The sequence below is a fragment of the Salvia hispanica genome, chromosome 2 (assembly GCF_029641045.1).
Source record: "Salvia hispanica isolate PSC_SH4W2 chromosome 2, Shi_PSC_v1, whole genome shotgun sequence".
NCBI lineage: Eukaryota > Viridiplantae > Streptophyta > Magnoliopsida > Lamiales > Lamiaceae > Salvia > Salvia hispanica.
In genome coordinates, this window is record NC_142693.1 from 52,394,605 (window position 1) to 52,414,533 (window position 19,929).

General features: G+C 38.1%; 1 pseudogene; it reads right to left on the minus strand.

Moving 5' to 3' along the window:
• Positions 1–9,064: 9,064 nt before the first annotated feature.
• Positions 9,065–15,703, minus strand: LOC148932611 (G-type lectin S-receptor-like serine/threonine-protein kinase LECRK4; annotated as a pseudogene).
• Between the last annotated feature and the right edge of the window lie 4,226 nt (positions 15,704–19,929).

A 19,929-nucleotide genomic window follows, 5' to 3' on the forward strand; every position in this document is an offset into this window, starting at 1 on the left:
AAGAAATGTAAAAAAAAGTGGATGAAATAAGTTAGTGAAATATGAGTATAAGTTTGTGTGATACACCGAAATGACAAAATAAATTCTTATTGTGGGACGGCGGGAGTATAAATTTGTTTAGTTTTTTTATGATGGATAGAATAATAATAAGTTAATACTCCTTCCGTCCTAATAAATTTGCAACATTTGATTTTCGGCACGAGATTTTATGCAGTGTTGTTTTGCGAGTTAATGAAGAGAGAGGAAAATAAGAGTGAAGAAAAAGTAGAGATATGGTTGTTTCCATTTTGGGAAGCGTTTCATTTTTGTTGGGATAACCCAAAAAGAAAAACGTTTTATTTCTAATAGGACAGAGGGAATATAATGTAGGGTATCGATTTTTTTGTTAAAGGTGAGAGTGAACAATAGTCGAAGGAGAGACGAAAATGGTAGACGTGAACAAAAAATTAGAGACAGAGGAAGTAACTTTTGTCTACAAGGTTCGAAGTAGTGAGGTAAATTAGAGACAGTGGAAGTAACTTTTGTCTACAAGGTTCAAAGTAGTGAGGTGAAACAACACTGATACCTCTAGCGGACAATTTTATATGGAGTATATGGGAACTGAATTTATTTGAAACAATATAAATTACCCAAGCTAAATTGAGGTTATTTGAGACAATACTACTTACTCACGTAACAATACTCTGTCCAATCCTTAAAAAGGAGTAGATAAACATATAAATGATACACCATTAGTCCAATAATAAGAGTTTCATTTTATCATTTCGGTTCATTCCTCAATAAGAGTCTTATTTCATTTTTACCATAAATGGTAAGTAGGCTTCACGTTCCACCAACTTATTCCACTCATATTTTGTTATAAAACTAATATATATATAAGCGAGGCTCATATTCCAATAACTTAACAATTCACTTTTCTTTACATTTCTTAAAATCCGTGTCATAACTAAATAAGACTCCTATTCCGGGACGAAGGGAGTACTAGTTTAAACATATACTCTCTCCATCCCATTCAAGATAACCACCTTTTCTTTTTTGTTTGTCCCAATCAAAATGGCTACTTTCCAATTTTGGAAATAACCCCCTCTCTCATCTCTCCTCATTAAAATATTCAACTACCTTTTTCCTCTGTACATTATTCCGCCTAACAACACTTTCTAAAATCTTGTGCCACTCAAGAATGTGGCCATCTTGAGTGGGACGGAGGGAGTAATTGGTAAAATAAAATAAGGATGTTAAAAAATTAAAAAGATTGGAAAAATGTGCTGAAGTATGTTAGCGGATTATAGGATCACATTATTATTAGTGTGTATTGGTTTAGAACTTTTCATATTTAGACTTAGTCTAATTTTGGGAACGACATAAAATGATAAAACTAGTCTGTTTTTTTTAGGACGGAGGGAGTATCCTTTCTGATCTTCACTAAGTGAGACATTTCATTTCAACATGTGTTTTAAGAAAATGGAGTTTTGTTAGTGAAGTACTCCCTCCGTCTTACTCAAGATGGCCACATTCTTGAGTAGCACGAGATTTTAGGAAGTGTTGCTAGGTGGAATAAAGTAGAGAGGAAAATGGTAGTTGAATATTTTAATAAGAAGAGATGAGATAGGGGAGTTATTTCCAAAATTGAAAAATGGCCATCTTGAATTGGACAAACAAAAAGAATAGATGACCATTTTGAATAGAATGGAGGGAGTGAATAAAAAAAATAAAAGATAGAATAAATATACAGAAAAAAGAGAATGCTAAGAAAAGGAGCATCCTAATTAAAATAATATGAATACTTAGCGAGTGACATAGGAAGGAAATAAATTAGTCAATCTAAATATTTGACACTTCACGTATCCTTAAACTAAAGATGAATTTTATTTTATTTTTGACATCTACTAGTAAAAGACATTTAAATAATTTAGGGATGACATATCTTTCCATATCTTGGTTGTCTTGCTCATTAAGTCAAGTATTAGTAATATAAATAGGGCTATTGTTATTCTATTCAATCAATGAATGAATATATGAAAAGCCTCTTTCTGTTTTATTTTAGTACTTTGTTTAAAGCTTGAGTTGTCGATGAGATTTCGCCTCCCCGGACTTCTTGTTTATCGTCTCTGGCATCGTGATAAAGAAAATACCCTTATCATATTATCGATTGGTTTATGGAGTATACTATAGATTAATTTAATACAGATTGAGAAAAAAAAAATCAATTTTTGGTAGAAGGTGGAACAAAAGTTCCAATCTCTAAGAGCATCCACAATGGTGTGGAGATCGGGCGCCCGATCGCGCGAAATTGGGCTCGGGCGTCCTCGTCCATCCATTGCAGGGACGTGCCTGAGCCCTATCTCGACGATTTTGTAATTTTTTTTAATTCTTTATTAAACCAATATATATACCCTAAACCATCATTCACTTTTCACACACTCACACACAATACTCTCTACTCTACTCTCTTTCTCTTCTCTTTTCTCACTTTCACACTTTCAAGAATGGATCCGAGTCAATTCCCAAATCCGCATAGTGTCGACGACGATATGCTGATGTTTGGCGGCGGCACCCGTTGACCTGACCATGAAGACTATGGGTCGAGACTCCTGGAATAGGGTCCACTTTCGTTTCTGACTCAGAGTTCAATCGGTTCTTCAACATCGACACGTATCGGGTTCGGGACATGGAGCCTAGGTGTGGGCAATCTCCTGCCCCTGCGCCGCCGAGGAGGAGGAAGAAGATAACGCGGAAGGAAAAGGCGTCATCCGTCCCAGTCCCAGTCCCATCCAACGAGCCCAACGAAGAGTATGCCACGGGGCGTATTGACTACGAGATGGAGGAGTACATAAAGGTGGCTCAGTGTTGGGTCGATAATATCAGAGGATTCGATAAACTTCACAACTAGACTTCGGGCAGGATGTGGGATCGCATTGTTAACAACTTCAGCTATGTCTGAGTACCAGTCCCAGTGTTCAAGTTCTACAATGTTTGGTTGATCTTGAAGGATAAGGCGAAATTCGACGGAGGGATAACGGTTGCATTCTTAGCTGCGAAGCGGACGAAGAGCACCACCACTGGCGGTTACACGAGCAGCGGCCCATCTCCTGTGGATCTGAACGCTGAGCCGGAAGGGTGTTCTGGCACGCCTATGTGTACTTTTAGACTTCCCATTGGCACCAAGATTGCCAAAGCCCAGGCCAAAGGGAAGGTGAAGGCGGCCGCGTCTGGATCGGCTCCCCAGCAGGCTGCGCCTCTTCTGTCTACTCAGCTCATGGCCTCAACGCTCCAGGAGTTCGGTGGTTTTCACGAGGTGTGCGAGTATAGGTTTATACTTGACGCAAAAAACAGCCTTCATTAGGAAATCGATTCGGACAAACGATGGAGGACTGAGAAGATGATCAAGAATTTGAGCCAAAAGTTAAATTTAGATGACTAGTTAGATTTTTATTAATTTAGTAATTTAGTTTAGTCATGTAGTTTGATTTTTATAGTAATTTTTAGTTTAGTAATGTAGTTTTTTTAGCTAAGTATGATGTAGTTTTTTTTCAAAATTAAGTAATGTAGTTGTTTTTTTCAAATTTGTAGTGTTTAATATAATATATTTTGGTATTTTAGTAATTAAAAATAAAAATAAAAAACGATAATATAAAAAATTAAATGCAAATTGAGTTTAATTGATAGGGCGAGCACTAGGGCGAAACCATTGCAGAAAGAAGCGGCGGACTAAAAATTGTTGATGCAGCAACCACTAGGGCGCCCACTGCGGCATCCATTGTGGATGCCCTAAGGTTTGTATATATTGTACTACAGTTTTTCAGTTACTTTATTAAATTCTAGTGAAAGGCGCCAGCGCAATGGAATCTTTAAATTCGAATTTTAAAAAATAAAACAAAATAGGCGCCAACAAGATTGGCGTCTTCAGATTTGTTCTTTTTTTTTTTAAATAAAATTATAATTGCAACTTTGTTGGCACTATTGACATTAGGGGGTGGCAAATCATGCGTGTTAGGTCGTTATCGGGTCAACTTGTTAACGACACGATCCAATAAGGACAAATACAAATACGATCCGTTAAGAAAACCCCAAACCCAAACATGAACCCGATCTGCTATCCTCAAACCCGAACCCGACACGAATCCATTAACGACACGAACCACCTTGGGTCAGCACGACACGATAACAAGACTTACATGACCCAACACTATAATAACACGACCTGATAACACGGTTAGAACCTGATAACAAATGCTCTTGATTAACAAAAGTTACAAAACCTTGAATCTGATAATTAAGAGTCCAATTAAAAATCTAAAATCTAATTACACACAATCTGATCGAACAATGACATCCCTAGATTCATAGCAACGAAATTCAACAAAAAATAACATTTTCAAAATATTAAAAATTAAATATTATAATATTATTTCTTAGCGGGTAACCCGACCCGACACGAACACGACCAGAAATTATCGTGTTCTTAACCGGTCGACCCGATAAGGACATGAACCTAATAAGCTTTGACTCAAACCCATTAATTTTGAGCAGATTCGTGTTAGGTTATCGCGTCGTGCCAAAAATTGACAGCCCTAACTGACACACTTGGTGGCCGCTGACTTCGGATCATTGGATAACTGATATGGTCCGATTCCCCTGAAGTTCAAGTTCGACATTTTCTGCTGTTTTTAAAGTTTATTTTGCAAAATCATTAAACACATCAAAATATCAAATTATACAAATGTTGCAATTAAAGAATATATTTAACAATAAAGATAATCAAAATGGGTCAAATCTAGGCCTTAAAACATAGTACAAAATCCGTGTTTATCAACCCCCCAAAAAACATAACTAATTTGTACAAAAACAAGAGAGAAACTAAACAAGAAACACGTATGTTAAGGACTACACTTCCTTGTTGCCTCAAAAACATGGATAAATAAATTGAGCATAACCAAACACAAACCATAATAAATAAGGTTACTAGTGTACTTTCATTACTAGCTCGTTAATGACCTTGATAACATGAACCCACAAAGAATTTTTAAGTGTAATTATCACTCACTCACAAAGTTTATATGGAAAATAATATATGCTTTGAGATCATGAATCATACAAAGTTTACGATAAGCTCGCTCCAAATCTAATGCATCCTCTACTTGTTGTGATTAAGCACCAAAACTCCAAATTATTTTTATATTTTGTAATATAGACTCTTTGGTAGATGTGAAATATTTGGCTACAATTCCCTAAAATCTCAAAGCAAAGATAAAACTAACATTTACTACTTCTTTCATTTAGCCCCAATTAATGTTGGGGTTTGGGACCTCTTATACAACTAAAGACTTGTATAAAATAAATAAATTAGATATACAATCTATTTGACAGATTATATGATTATAATTCACATGTTAAACATATAACTGCATGTTAGAACACAAAATTATGCTTGAAGAATATAAATCCTAAAACATGAATTTTACGGTTTAGGGTTACTGAATTGATTCTCTAAAGAATCGACAATTGCTAGCGTCTTCTCCACGTAATGATCTTCAAAACTCGACCACGAATCTTCTAATTTGTTCCTGAACTTAGATTATGACCTTTGGCTGGGCAAAACTTGTCAAAGCCGAAAGGACTACACTAGAAATTAGACAAAATTTTCACTAGAATGGGAGAAGAATTTTTCAAAAATTTCCAGTAAAGGATTTTTGAAAATCTCAAAAATAAACGAGAACTATTTACTTTCAATAATTAAATTGAGCCCCAATTTAAATCAGACCAAACAGAATATTATAATCAGTCACTACAGTAATAAAATATTAACAGCCCATCGAATCCAAAATTATTAGTATTCCGGCCTTTCCTCTTTCATACTCTCTCCATCCCATTACGTATGAGAGTTTGTTTTTAGGCACGGTATTTATGTAGCGTTATTTTGTGAGTTAATAAAGAGAGAGAGAAAAAATAGAGATGATGATATTTTTCATTTTAAGAAACATTTCATTTTTAATGGGACAATCTAAAAAGGATAACATTTCATTTTTAATGAAATAGAGAGATAGAGAAAGTATTTATTATTATCTTTTTCTTAATTTAATGGAGAGCGATTAAGTAAATGGAAAACTAAAATATACTCCCTCCGTCACATTCAAGATGACCACCTATCATTTTTTGTTTGTCACAATCAAGATGACCACTTTTTCAATTTTGGAAATAACCTCATATCTCCTCTCTCCTCATTCAAATATTCAACTATCCACCTAACAACACTTCCTAAAATCTCGTGCCACTCAAGAATGTGGCCATCTTGAGTAGGACAGAGGGAGTATAAATTTCATTAATTACTAAATTATGTGCTAAAATTTATAACTATCCATTACTCCCTTCGTTCATTGTTAATAGAGAAATTTCGTTTTGGCATGGAGATAAAGAATATTGTGTTAAGTGGATAGTAAATAAAATAAGAGAGAATAAAGTAATAGAGATGAAGAGAGCATAAAGTAAGAGAGTGAAATAAAAATGACTTAATTATCTTAGAATTTTCAAAATAGAAAAACGACTCAATTAACAAGTGACAGAGGAAGTACAAAATTACATAATTTGGTATTCTCTAAAAATCATACACTTAATTTAATTATTTTTACTTAGTATTGTAGAACTAAATTAGTTTCGTGAGTAAACAAAGGTTATTATTTAGCTTTTGGGTTTACAAGGAACCTATTAGCTTTAGTTTTGTCTTCAAACATTTTTAGACAGACTGCAGCGTCATATGCAAGTAGAATGAGATTCTCCTTAAAGATAGGGAAGAATCATGGACAGACGAATCAGGTTCCCCATGTTTAACTTCTTTTGCAGATTCTTCCTGCCCATAACCAATCAATCTATTTAAGCCTAAGTGCACATCTAAATTTCCATTCTCATACATGTAGAGATTGGTTTGGTTGAGTAGCGCAACATGTTTGTTTGTGGTGCAATGGGCGAACGGCGAGGTGTTATTGTTTCCGGACGGCACTTTAACCCCGGAGACATAACTACACTCGGAGTTTCAAAGTAATCATATTATTCAATTATTCTGCTTAACACCGCCAACCACTCGTCATCGCTCAACCTGCACATAAGGAAAACACATGCAGGGCTGAGTACTATAAACATACTCAGTGGACTCATGCCGAAAACAGTTTTATCACAAATATAGTTATCATGCCATTTTCAAGTGTCCATCGGGGTTTTATCTTTAGAAATGCCCGAGGCACCATAAAATATGTCCTTTATCAAAATCACGGTCGCGCAACCATTTTTCTCATCGACGCTTACCATATCCTCATTCTACATGACAAGGAATGCGGCTGCAATCCAAGTCACTAGACCGGCCGACCTGTACGCCAGCACTCGGTCTAACACTGGTGTACACTAATCCAAGTAGAGTTTGCGGCTCTACGAGGATCCGAATTCGATTAAATCAATAGTGGCATAGCCACGAGGGATAGGCACGACAAAACAAATCAAGGCATGATAACACAAATCTCATTCTCATCAATAAAGATTTAGGACGTTGTCCTTATTTTAAAAGAAAAGCCCACCTCGTCGGCTTAACTCGCAAGTATTCTCTTCTCCTTGTTATCACGCTGAGAGCGCGAATTATCACCTTTAAATTAGGTGTATCACAAATCAGTTTCGAACATTGATTCAAAATCATGCATGTTTCCACGTTTCCCTTTTCCCATTAATTCGTTTTAATATCACCGTTCAAAATCAATATACGATTATCATATCACTTTTATTCGCACAACAACTCTTGATTTATCATCAAATCGTGTCACGCATGAGTGTTTTTCACACAACACACGCATACACACAACACACATACCGAGGCATGCACACACACACACACACGGTCACAGACACACGGTTTCACACACACACACACACACCTATTCATCCCAAATTCATCAATTGATCTCCCCTTCACTCAATCTAAATGCATGTGGACTCAAGAACACCGATTAATCGGTAGATGAAGAAAGATTAATATAGAAAATACCTTTTTCGATAGAACGAATGGTAGAAACAAAGTAATAGCCTTGATTCTTTAACAATTCTTGAATTTCAACTTCAATTCTTGGTAAAGAATGAAGAGATCTTGAATAAAATAGAAAACAAGTTGAAGAAGAAGTGGAAGAAGTGGGGAACGTCTTTTTCAAGAGAGAGGGGGAGATTTTTATCTGATTCTAGGTTTAGGGTTCTCTCTTATTTATAGAGTGCAAGATATAATATCTTTAATTAAATAAATTAAAGATTTGAGAAGATTTGGGGAGATTTGATAGTAGAAGTTGGCGTGAATTAGGGGAGAAATAAGGGGAATTCGAATTCTAGGCTATTTAATTAGCCTATGATTTTATTTGGATATTTTACGGAGTAGAATAAAATATCACGGAACAGAATAAAAATAATAAATCCTCCCAAATAAAATAGGAAGTGGCGGTTTTTATCCCTCTCCCACAAGAAATTTAAATTCAAATCCTAATTTAAATAGGATATGGCAAGATCTTCTTAGATATGGTAAGATATGCTAGATTATTTATATTTATTCATGGAAGAGAATAAATAAGGGATCAAATAATATAATAAATAATTCCTTCTTCCCTAAAATATGAGATTTTCGAAAATCTCTATGTTGTAGGGTGGGTTTCGAAAATTCCATGGTGGAATTAAAGAATAATTGTTAGATTTAATTCGGATAATTATCCCAAGCAAATAATTAAATCCAAGAAAAATAGGATTCCTTCTCCAATAATTATAGGGGTCGAAAATTCCAAATAAAAGTGTAGGATATTTATGAAAATCCTATTTAATCTCACTCATCCCTTGGGAAAATAATTCACCACAACATATTCCACCCCGCATCAAATATTCACAATCATTTCGCAAAATCAACCATTTTCACTTCCACCTCAATTTCTCAACACATTGACCTTTCAACGGCCACGTCGTATTTTCCACATCTTTGACTTTTCAACAGCCACGTCATATATTTGACTATTCAAATAAATCTCAACTCCAAAACGCAATTAGGTCACAAGAAATCATGTAATTAAATCACTCACCACTTAATCCATATACTCCATAGCATTAAAAGCATTTAATGCAAAAATTTTATAACCCGAAAATTAAGCTTAGCCAACCCAAAATCCGATATCCTAGCAATGTAGTATTCATCAAGGAGAATGTTGTGAGGCTTTATATCGCAGTGGATGATCTGGCTGCTGCACTCCTCGTGCAAGTAGGTTAGCCCCTTCGCTATCCCCATTGCGATTTGAGTCCTCTGGCTCCAGCTTGCCCTCAGATCCCCGAAAAGAAAGTCTGCAAGCGTTCCGTTGCTCATGTACTCGTACACAAGCAAGTGATGAGGCCCCTCCTCGCAGAAACCAATCAGACTCACCAGATTCTTGTGGTGAGTCCGCCCAATCACGTTAACTTCCGTCTTGAATTCTTTATCAGAATCCTGAAACATTCTGTCCAGCTTTTTCACTGCAACCGTACCGATTTGAATTGACCCTTTGTAGACAATTCCAAAAGCACCCCTTCCTAGCTCGTCTATGAATCCGTTTGTAGCCTGCACGAGTTCTTTATAAGTAAAGCAACGTATGCTTGAAGGCGAAGGCTCTTGAACAGGACCAGGTGCCGAGAACTTTCCGTTGTAAAAGAGGAAAAGAAGGACACAAGCAGCAGTAATAAATAAGCAGTTGATGAAGGCTGAGCTGCCTAAAAGCACTGATATCACAACTATCAGAGTCTGCCGATCTCTTCCTGGTCTTGGATTTCGTATAGTAATATCCCGTTTCCTGATCTTGAGAAAAGCCTTTAAACCTTGGGAAGTGTCGACTCTGCCATTGGAGAGGGGCAGCTTTTTCTTCCAGCAGCTATTATCTCTGTATATAGAAACATCTCAGAAACAATCCTCCTGGCAAGCGATTTGACACTGCTCTTCAGTGCAAGGATTTATTCGTTCATAGTCATCTTGAGGCCAATCAACATCATTCATGATCTCCATGTCGTAGTCATTTCCACCATCGATGCAACCCTGCACGAACTGAGGCTCACAGTTGCCATACGGATTCCTGGGATCGGCCAGTGAAAAGCCCTGGGGACATCCACAAACCGGCCTCTGATTCACAACTCTGCACACGCTGTTATAGCCACAAACCCCGCTGCCCGTGCTTCCATCGATGTTCATACAGATATTTTGAGGCCAAGATCTTGCAGCTTGCCAACCCGGGTCGCTCCCGAAGCTCTTGGGGTGATAGTACTGTGTAAAACCTCCATCGAAATTCAGAGTTGCCCTGTAGTAGTTGTCGGAAACCTGGGGGATGGAAGGAGGACTGAGAATTTGGTCCGGCCCGCCTCTCCTCGCGACAGAAATCAAGGCTCCGCTGCTGAACACCACACGGATTCCCGCATCTGAAGCGTTTGCAGAAGAGGTTTGGTGTTGAAGACGAAATCTCCATCGTTGCTCAACTATTGGAGAAACTAAGTAAGGGGGTGCAACTTATCTCTAGATGCACAACAGCCGTAGAATAGAAGATTAGTTGATGGATTAGATCTCAGCCCTAGGATCTAAATAGGTGTTGAGTTCAATGGTTTAAATTTCAAAAATTCTGTTTTAGATTTGGTTAATCTCGTTTTGCCCTTTCTTAATTGTGTACAAATCTTGAACTCAATCTTGAGCAGTTAATGAAATTCACTCCTTCTGCAATCGATACCCAAACAATCTCCGATTAAAGCTTTCAATTCTTTACAAATTGGCACCGTCTGTGGGAAGTGAATCTACGGTCGAATTATCTCCGATCATCATGACATCGCGATTGGAAGCTGAGAAATTCACGGGCAAGAATGATTACGGCTTGTGGAAGATGAAGATGAGAGCAATTCTCATTCAACAAGGACTCGCCGCGGTTCTAGCTTCAGATGAAAAGGGAAAAGGAACGGCGCTCGACGAGAAGGCGCAGGCGAAGTTTGATGAGATGCAACAGAAGGCGCATAGTGCTGTCATCTTAAGCCTCGGCGACAAGGTGCTGAGGGAAGTTCAAGAGGAGAAAACTGCGTTAGGGGTATTGGCGAAATTAGATGAGGTTTATTTGGCAAAATCTTTAGCCAATAGACTCTACTTGAAGAAAAGGTTGTACTCATATAGTTTTGTTGCTGAAAAGTCGATTGTCTAACAATTGGAAGATTTCAACAAGATCATTGATGATCTTGGATCTGTTGATGTCAAAATCGCAGATGAAGACAAAGCTATATTGGCCCTAAATGCGTTGCCGAGCTCGTATGACCAGCTGAGTGATGCGATCATATAAGGAAGAGATAAGCCGATTACATACTCTGAGGTCCACGCTGCTTTAATGGCAAAGGAGATGCTAAAGGGGACGATCAAGAGTGTTCAGATCAACAAGCAGAAAGTCTCAACGTTAAGAAGTTCAAGAAGCAGAAAGGAAAGAAGAAGCCCGATGAATTTAAGACCTCCAACTCTGAGGGAAAAGAAACTCGATCCTGCCACTGGTGCAAGAAACCAGGGCATCTCAAGAAAGATTGCTTCGCATGGAAGCGGAAGCAGGCTGCTGAGGGAGGAAAGGTCATTAACACAGCAGAATGCCTTGAAGAAGATGAGTTTTCTCAGGCTTTGAGTATCATGGAACCAGAGGAAGATGGCCTTTGGATCATGGATTCTGGAGCGTGTTTTCATATGACCTCAAATCTGAGCTGGTTTGAGGATATTACTGAGACAAATGGTTCTGTAATTCTAGGAAACAATCAAATATGCTCTATTCAAGGAATTGGCACAGTAAGGATGAGATTGGTGGATGGCTGTGTGAGGCTGTTCAATGATGTAAGGTATATTCCTGATGTTAAAAGGAACTTGATCTCATTAGGCGTTCTTGAGAAGAAGGGGTGTATGATTGTGTTTGTAGATGGAAAAATGGTTGTCAGTAGGGGAGGAAAGGAATTGATACAAGCTGAAAGAAAAGGCAGCTTGTATTATATGAAGGCTTCTATTGAAAGAAAACACCACAGTGAATTGCATTCTGTTACTGATGATAGTCTAAGGTCATGGCATGCTCGTTTAGGCCATCCGGCTGCTGGGAGTGTGAAAGAGTTAGTAAAGTTGGGAGTGTTGCAGGGAGTGGATATCAATGATCAGTTTTATTGTGAAGAATGTGTTCTTGGTAAATCCAAGAAACTCCCATATCCCAAAGGTAAACATACTTCTTCTAAACCTCTAGATTATGCCCATAGTGATTTATGGGGGCCGGCTCAGGAGATGTCTATTGGAGGGGGGAAGTACTACATGACTGTGATAGATGATTTCTCTAGAAAGATATGGTTATATATTCTAAAGGAAAAATCAGAGGCTTTTAGTAAGTTCAAAGAATGGTGTTATGAGGTTGAAAGGGAAAAAGGGTATTCACTGGGATGTTTGAGAACAGATAACGGGCTTGAGTTCCTATCTGGAGAATTTGATGCGTTTTGTAAATCCAGAGGGATGAAGAGGCATAGAACTGTTCCACTAAATCCCCAACAAAATGGGGTAGCCGAGAGGGCAAACAGAACAATAATTGAAAGAGTTAGGTGCATGCTTTTGGCTGCTGGCATGGAGAAAAAGTTTTGGGCCGAGGCAGCAGCTACTGCAGTTAAACTCATCAATAAGTGCCCTTCTTTGAGCATAAATGGAGACACACCTGATTTTAGGTGGTATGGAAAACACATGGATTATTCTGGACTGAAAATCTTTGGTTGTAGAGCTTTTGCTCATGTGAAGCAAGGAAAACTTGAACCCAGGGCGTTGAGGTGTGTGATGCTTGGGTACCATTCTGGTGTAAAAGGCTATAGGTTATGGTGCACTGAGCCAGGTGGAGCAAGAGTTGTGATAAGCAGAGATGTTATTTTCTGGGAGGATGAAATGCCCTACAAGACAAAGATCAGTGAAGCAACTAGTGAGAAAGTCACTATTGATTCTAAGGTGCAGTCTGATGTAGGTGCTGAGGAGCCTATAGAAAATGAAGTTGATGGTTTTGGTGGAGCACAACACACTGAAACAGCGGCACCAACAGTACCAGATGAACTTGCAAACTATTAGCTTGCAAGAGATAGGGCCAGAAGAAAGAACAAGCTGCCCCAGAAGTACTCAGACTGTGAAATGCTTTTTTATGCATTATTTGCAGCTGAGGAAGTTGAGTTCTCAGAACCTGCAAACTACAATGAAGCAATGAATGGAAAGGAAAGGGATAGGTGGATGAGGGCCATGATTGATGAGATAGAATCACTACTGAAAAATGGTACTTGGGTCTTAGTTGAAAAGGCTGATGGCAGAAAGGTTGTATCATGTAAGTGGATTTTTAAGAAGAAACTGGAGGGTAGTGAAGGTGATAAAATCAGATTCAAAGTTCGACTTGTGGCAAGGGGTTTCACACAGGAACAAGGTGTGGATTGCAATGAAGTGTTCTCTCCGGTTGTTAAACATATATCTATCAGAATGTTGTTGGCCATTGTAGCAAAGAGGAACTGGGAATTGGAGCAGTTAGACGTCAAAACGGCCTTCCTTCATGGTGATTTGGAGGAGATTATATATATGACTCAGCCCGAGGGTTTTGTGAAACCTGGAGACAAGAGTAAGGTCTGTCTATTAAAGAAGAGCATATACGGTTTGAAACAAGCAAGTAGGCAATGGCATAAGAAGTTCGATGATCATATGATTAGAAGTGGTTTTTTGAGCTCAAAATATGACGAGTGTGTTTATTTCAAGAAAGAAGGTGGAGTACCTGTTGCATACTTGTTGCTTTATGTAGATGATATGCTACTTGCTGGTTCATCAAGAAGTGCAGTGCAAAAGGTGAAAGATGGATTGACTGCAGCTTTTGAGATGAAGGATTTGGGTCCTGCCAGAAGAATTCTAGGGATGTCGATTGTCAGAAACAGAAGGGATGGTGAGATTTGGCTAGTGCAATCTGATTATATATCAAAGTTGCTCAAGAAATTCAACATGGATAACATAAAAGAGGTGGCAGTTTCTATGGGGCAGCAGTATAAGCTGACTGCTGAGCAGAAGCCAAGAGATGAAGCAGAGAGACAAGAGATGAGCAAAATACCATATTCTAACATCATTGGCAGTGTGATGTATGCCATGATAAGCACTAGACCGGACATAGCTCATGCTGTTTCAGTTACCAGTAGATATATGTCAGAACATGGTAAGGAGCACTGGTCAGCCTTGAAATTGTTGCTGAGGTATTTGAAGGGTGCTGGAGACCTTGGAATTTTGTTTAAGGCAGATAGGAAATATGAAGGTGATGCCTTAAAAGGATTTTGTGACTCTGATTTCGCTGGAAACTTGGATAATAGAAGATCTCAATCTGGTTATCTGTTTACTCTATATGGATCCATCATCAGTTGGAAATCGAATCTTCAAAGTGTGGTTGCATTGTTAACCACAGAAGCTGAATTCATGTCGCTTACAGCTGCAGTTAAAGAAAGTTTTTGGTTGAAGGGAGTATTGGCTGATTTTGGTATTGAACAACCAGTAGTTGCCATCGGTTGTGACAACAATAGTGCCATATGCTTGGCTAAACATCAAGTCTATCACGAACGCAGCAAGCACATTGATGTGCGTTTACATTTCATAAGGGAAGAAATTGAAAAAGGAAATGTAAAGGTGTTCAAGGTCAGTACAGAAGACAACCCAGCAGATATGTTAACAAAGCCACTGCCAAAGAAGAAGTTTGAACTTTGTGTAGAGCTTGTGAACTTGAGGAGGAGGAAGAAAGAATGAGCAGCTGAACAATCAAGGTGGAGAATTGTGAATATGATTGATCAGCTGGAATTACGCTCAACTATTGGAGAAACTAAGTAAGGGGGTGCAACTTATCTCAAGATGCACAGCAGCCGTAGGATAGAAGATTAGTTGATGGATTAGATCTCAGCCCTAGGATCTAAATAGGTGTTGAGTTCAATGGTTTAAATTTCAAAAATTCTGTTTTAGATTTGGTTAATCTCGTTTTCCCCTTTCTTAGTTGTGTACAGATCTTGAACTCAATCTTGAGCAGTTAATGAAATTCACTCCTTCTGCAATCGATACCCAAACAATCTCCGATTAAAGCTTTCAATTCTTTACAGCTGATGGAGGCGTAGAATCTCCCCATCGAAAAATTAGCCTCACTTTGGCGTGAAACGAGCGTGTCGCCCATCTCGATTGTCTGAGTGGGCACTACTGTATCGGTCGGATGCCTAAAACTCTCCCATAAGATAGAGGAATCTCTGATCCGTATAACAAAGTTTCCAGTATCGTTCAATGAGGCATGCCCGACTTGATCCCAGGGCCGCCTGTGCTAGTGTTGTACAAAAGGCGGCCCTGGGGATCCTGGAGGATGAGGCCGTTGGCGGCGTCCAGGCACAGTATGGAGCCACGAGGAACCGGGTAGCTGCTTCTTTCGTACCAGACGGTTGTTTTGTCGGGGATCTTGTCGAACCATATGGCGAGTATAAAGAGATCGGTGTTGGGATGAAGCTGTTTGCAGCCGAGAGCGAAATCGCCATTGGGGGAGGAGCGCCATGGATTGGTGTTTGCGGCTGCTGTGAGAGATGATCCAACGGATATATTTTGAGAACAAGTGGAGTGTGGATAGAGTAGTACTAGTAGTAAAAAAGAGATGATAGATGAACGAGAAGCCATTGCAAATGCAAGTCCAGGTAAATATACAGTGCTTTTATGCAGTGTTTAAATTTCCTGATTCAAGTCATTAGCCAATTGCATTGGATTATTATGATGAAAATCCTTGCGGAGTTTAAACACCACAGTGGCAGAGAAGATTCCAGCTTACTTTGATAATTGATACGATCCAATAGATTTATAGAACGTCTTTTGGTCTAATTGGATCAGCAAATTCAAAATTCCACCTATAAAGTCTAGACAGAGTATTACAATTATCATCAATTCATCGATTCATTTGGAGATCATTGTCATTTAAAAGATAAATTGGATTCCCTCCGTTCTCTATGGAATTAATATTTAAAACATTAAATTTCCCCCAAACCATTATCTATAGGGTTCTGGATAGTAAACTATTCTCTCGGTCCCACAAAAATTGTCTCACTTTGACCGGGCATGGGTTTTAAGAAATATAATGAAAAATGAGTTGAAAAAGTTAGTGGAATGTGGATCCTACTTTTATATATTAGTTTTATAATAAAATGTGAGTAGGAAGGAGTTAGTGGAATACGAGGTCCACTACTAAAAATGGTAAAAAGTGAAATGAGACAAACTTTGTGGGACAGATGAAAATAGAAATATGGGACAATCCTTGTTGGACGGAGGGAGTAACAAAAATGAAGAATCAAATTTAAACTTTATTGTGGCTATTTTTTCAACATTTAAATGAATTTTCACTCAATCATAGGGCCCTCTCTCTTTAAAGCAGACAACTTGACTGAGAACAGTAAATATGCTTGACAAAGTTGGAACAAATACCATCAGATTTAATACGATGGACATACGCTCGACAAACATAGTTGAAAACGAATAATATTCCAATAGAAAAACTGTGTGAAATAAAATTGAGCTTCCAAGGAAGAATTGTCAAAACTATAAGTGTCCAATAAAAGCATTTACAATAAGGGCGCCGATCAGCGTCGACCATTGTTGTAACAGTCTGGATTTCTAGGGTATAATAAATACGGCGACTGCTACCTAGGCGAACTTAAGGCAACAAGAATGTAGACTAGGGTTTCATTTAAAGAGATTTGACCAAGTGTTTAATGAAGTATCAAGGCAATAAGTTAACGCCTTAAATACGAAAATCAAGATTGAATAGATAACATAGGCTAAGCTCAAAAGTCAAAGGTTTATTGTAACTCCAACAAAACGCAATATTTCACAATATTCCTATCGGAAGAAATAAGTTCAAACCAACCAAAGATAAATAGTTTCAAAAATTCAGCGGAAGCAATCCAAGAGAAAGCGGAGCCATGTACGAAGACACGACTACACTTAAAGTTCCAATCATCCATTTTATTCGATTCAACTGTCTCAACACCACCGACCGCCCGTCGCCGCTCAACCTGCACATAGGGAAAACACATGCAGGGCTGGGTATTTTAAACATACTCAGTGGACTCATGCCAAAGCATTTTATAGTTATGCCACCCTTACCATAGTGAACTCGAGGTTTAGCATTTAATTGAAAAGATAGCATCGAGTATCACAAAATATTTCATGGATTGGCCAGTCAAACAATGCCTCCCATTTTCTCATCAATCAACAATATCATGGTGCGACGAAGTGTGGCCACACTTTCGCCCACGAGACCGGCCGACTAGTAAGGACTGCTCCCGATCTCCCTACACTAGCCTGATAGGGTTTGCGGCCCTACTCAGACCCGAATTCGTTTATATAGCCCTATAGCGTATTGGAGCGCACTCGCAAACTAGGCATCAAGCACACACAATATCCAAAATAATCATAGGCATGGCATAACAGTTTAATCCACCCTTATCGCTCCACTTTCTTATATTTGCAACATAAGAGAGAGTTAAGAATAAAGCCCACCTCGATTCCTAGGCCACAAGTATGTTATTCTTCTTGTTATCACTCCGTGAACGCGAGTTCTCACCTTTAATTTATGTATTACAAGTAAGTCTCAATCACGAATCAAAATCATGCATGTTCTCACGTTTCTCTTCTTCCCATCGATTATTTTTAATATCATCATTCAAAATCAAAGTACGATTATCATAACGCTTTTATTCGCACAACAACTCCAGATTTATCATCAAATCGTGTCACGCCTGAGTGTTTCAAAACACACCCACACGGTTTCACACACACACCATGTGTATCCCATTCATCAATTAATTTCCCCTTCACTCAATCTAAATGCATGTGGACTCAAGAACACCGATTGATCGGTAGAAGAAGAGAAGATCAAAATAAAAATACCTTTTCAATAGAACAATCGGTAGGAAACAAGTAGGATATTGATTCTTCAACAAATTCTTGAATTTCAATTCTTCACACAAGATGAAGAAATAATGGAGAAAGTAGAAGAAAAATTTAAGAGAGAGTGGGAGAGAGAGAGATCGAAATTTGGGAGTGGGGGCGTGATTTTGTGATGCTAGGGTTAGGTTTCTCACTCTTATTTATAGAGTGCAAGATATAATCCAATAATTAAATAAATCAAGATTTGGAGGAGATTTGGTGGAGAAGTGGCGTTAAATTTGGTTGAGAGAATAGGGGATTTCGAATTCTAGGCTATTAAATTAGCCTATGATTTAATTTGAATATTTCACGGAGTAGAATAAAATATCACGGAGCAAAATAAAAATAATAATTCTCCCCAATTAAAAGGAAATAGGCGTGATTTTTATTCCTCCCACAAGGAATTTAATTAAAATCCTAATTTAAATAGGATATGGCAAGATCTTCCTAGATTTGGCAAGATATGCTAGAATATTTGGATTTATTTATGGAAGAGAATAAACAAGGGATCAAATAATAGAATAAAATAATCCCTTCTCCCATACTATAGGAGATTTCGAAAATCTCCTTTAGAAACAATATAAGGGCCGAAAATTTCATCAATTATATAAGGAATAATCGGACTTTGGATTTAATTTGGATAATTATCCCAAGCAATAATTAAATCCAAGAAAAATAGGATTTCTTTCCAATAAATAGGAGGGGTCGAAAATTCCACTTAATTAAATAATGCTCCTATTAAATTCCCACTCATCCCTTAGGAAAATAATTCACCACAATATTATTTTCCCCCGCATCAAAATATTCACATATTCGAATTTCCACCTCCACCTCACATTTTCCAACGACTTCGACCATTCCACGGCCACGTCATATTTTCCACAATATTGACTATTCAATAGCCACGTCATATATTCAACAAGTTTGACTATTGAAGAATCGCTTGTTTAGACTGTGTGCACAGAAAAGAATAACAAGTTTCCTAGGTCTAGCAAATCCACTAGATCACAGGGTCTAGGAGCTCACTGGTCGTTGGAAAATCTCGGTCGTCGGACACACAGAATACTTCTTCAAAAACCCTCAACCAATTATACTAAAAATTAGCACAGGGAAGTAGGGATCGATCCCACAGAGATGGATGCGTAATGAACATGCTCAAGGATTTGGAAATTATTTTTGGGTTGGCTGCTGCCACGCATTTTTGGGTTGAGGAAATTAGATTAAACTTGGAATTGAAATCTGCTACGCTAACAGCTAGATCTAGGCAGAACAGAAATCATGCATGTAAACTGAAATCGAGACAATCACTAGATCTAAGAAACTATTCTAAATTACCTAGACCTGGGAAATAAACTGACGGTGGGGACCATGGCTGAAAAAGCAGAGTACGGACGAAAAGCTGGAAAAACAACTAACTAAAGTACTAACTAACAGCGACATCATCTTCTCCAATTCAAATTGCATCAAAAACTCAAAAGAAACAGGTACGAAGCGTAATTGAAAAACAGTCAGACTGGATTTTAGCAATTTAACGAAGAACAATTAGAAACCTAACAGATCTACGGCTACTCGACGAAGTAAAACAGAAAGGAAATAGAAAACTCAAAAATCCATGCACAACTTGAATCCCCTGTTCAGATCCAACCTCGAATGCTAAATCCACTCCGGATCCAAGCATCCGACACAACTCTGGCTAAAAGTAAATCCATAGCTTCAGATTCAACAAATAACCTCCGATCAATAATCAACAACACAGATCCACAGCCAATTCCCAGATCAAGCACAGAAATACCCAAAATAGAGTTTAACATGAAACTGCCGAAATTAAAACTTCGAACAAAACAGAATCAACATAGATCAACACGAGATAAACACCATTATGACAGAAACTAAACGAATGCATAGATAATCAGTAACAGCAACAA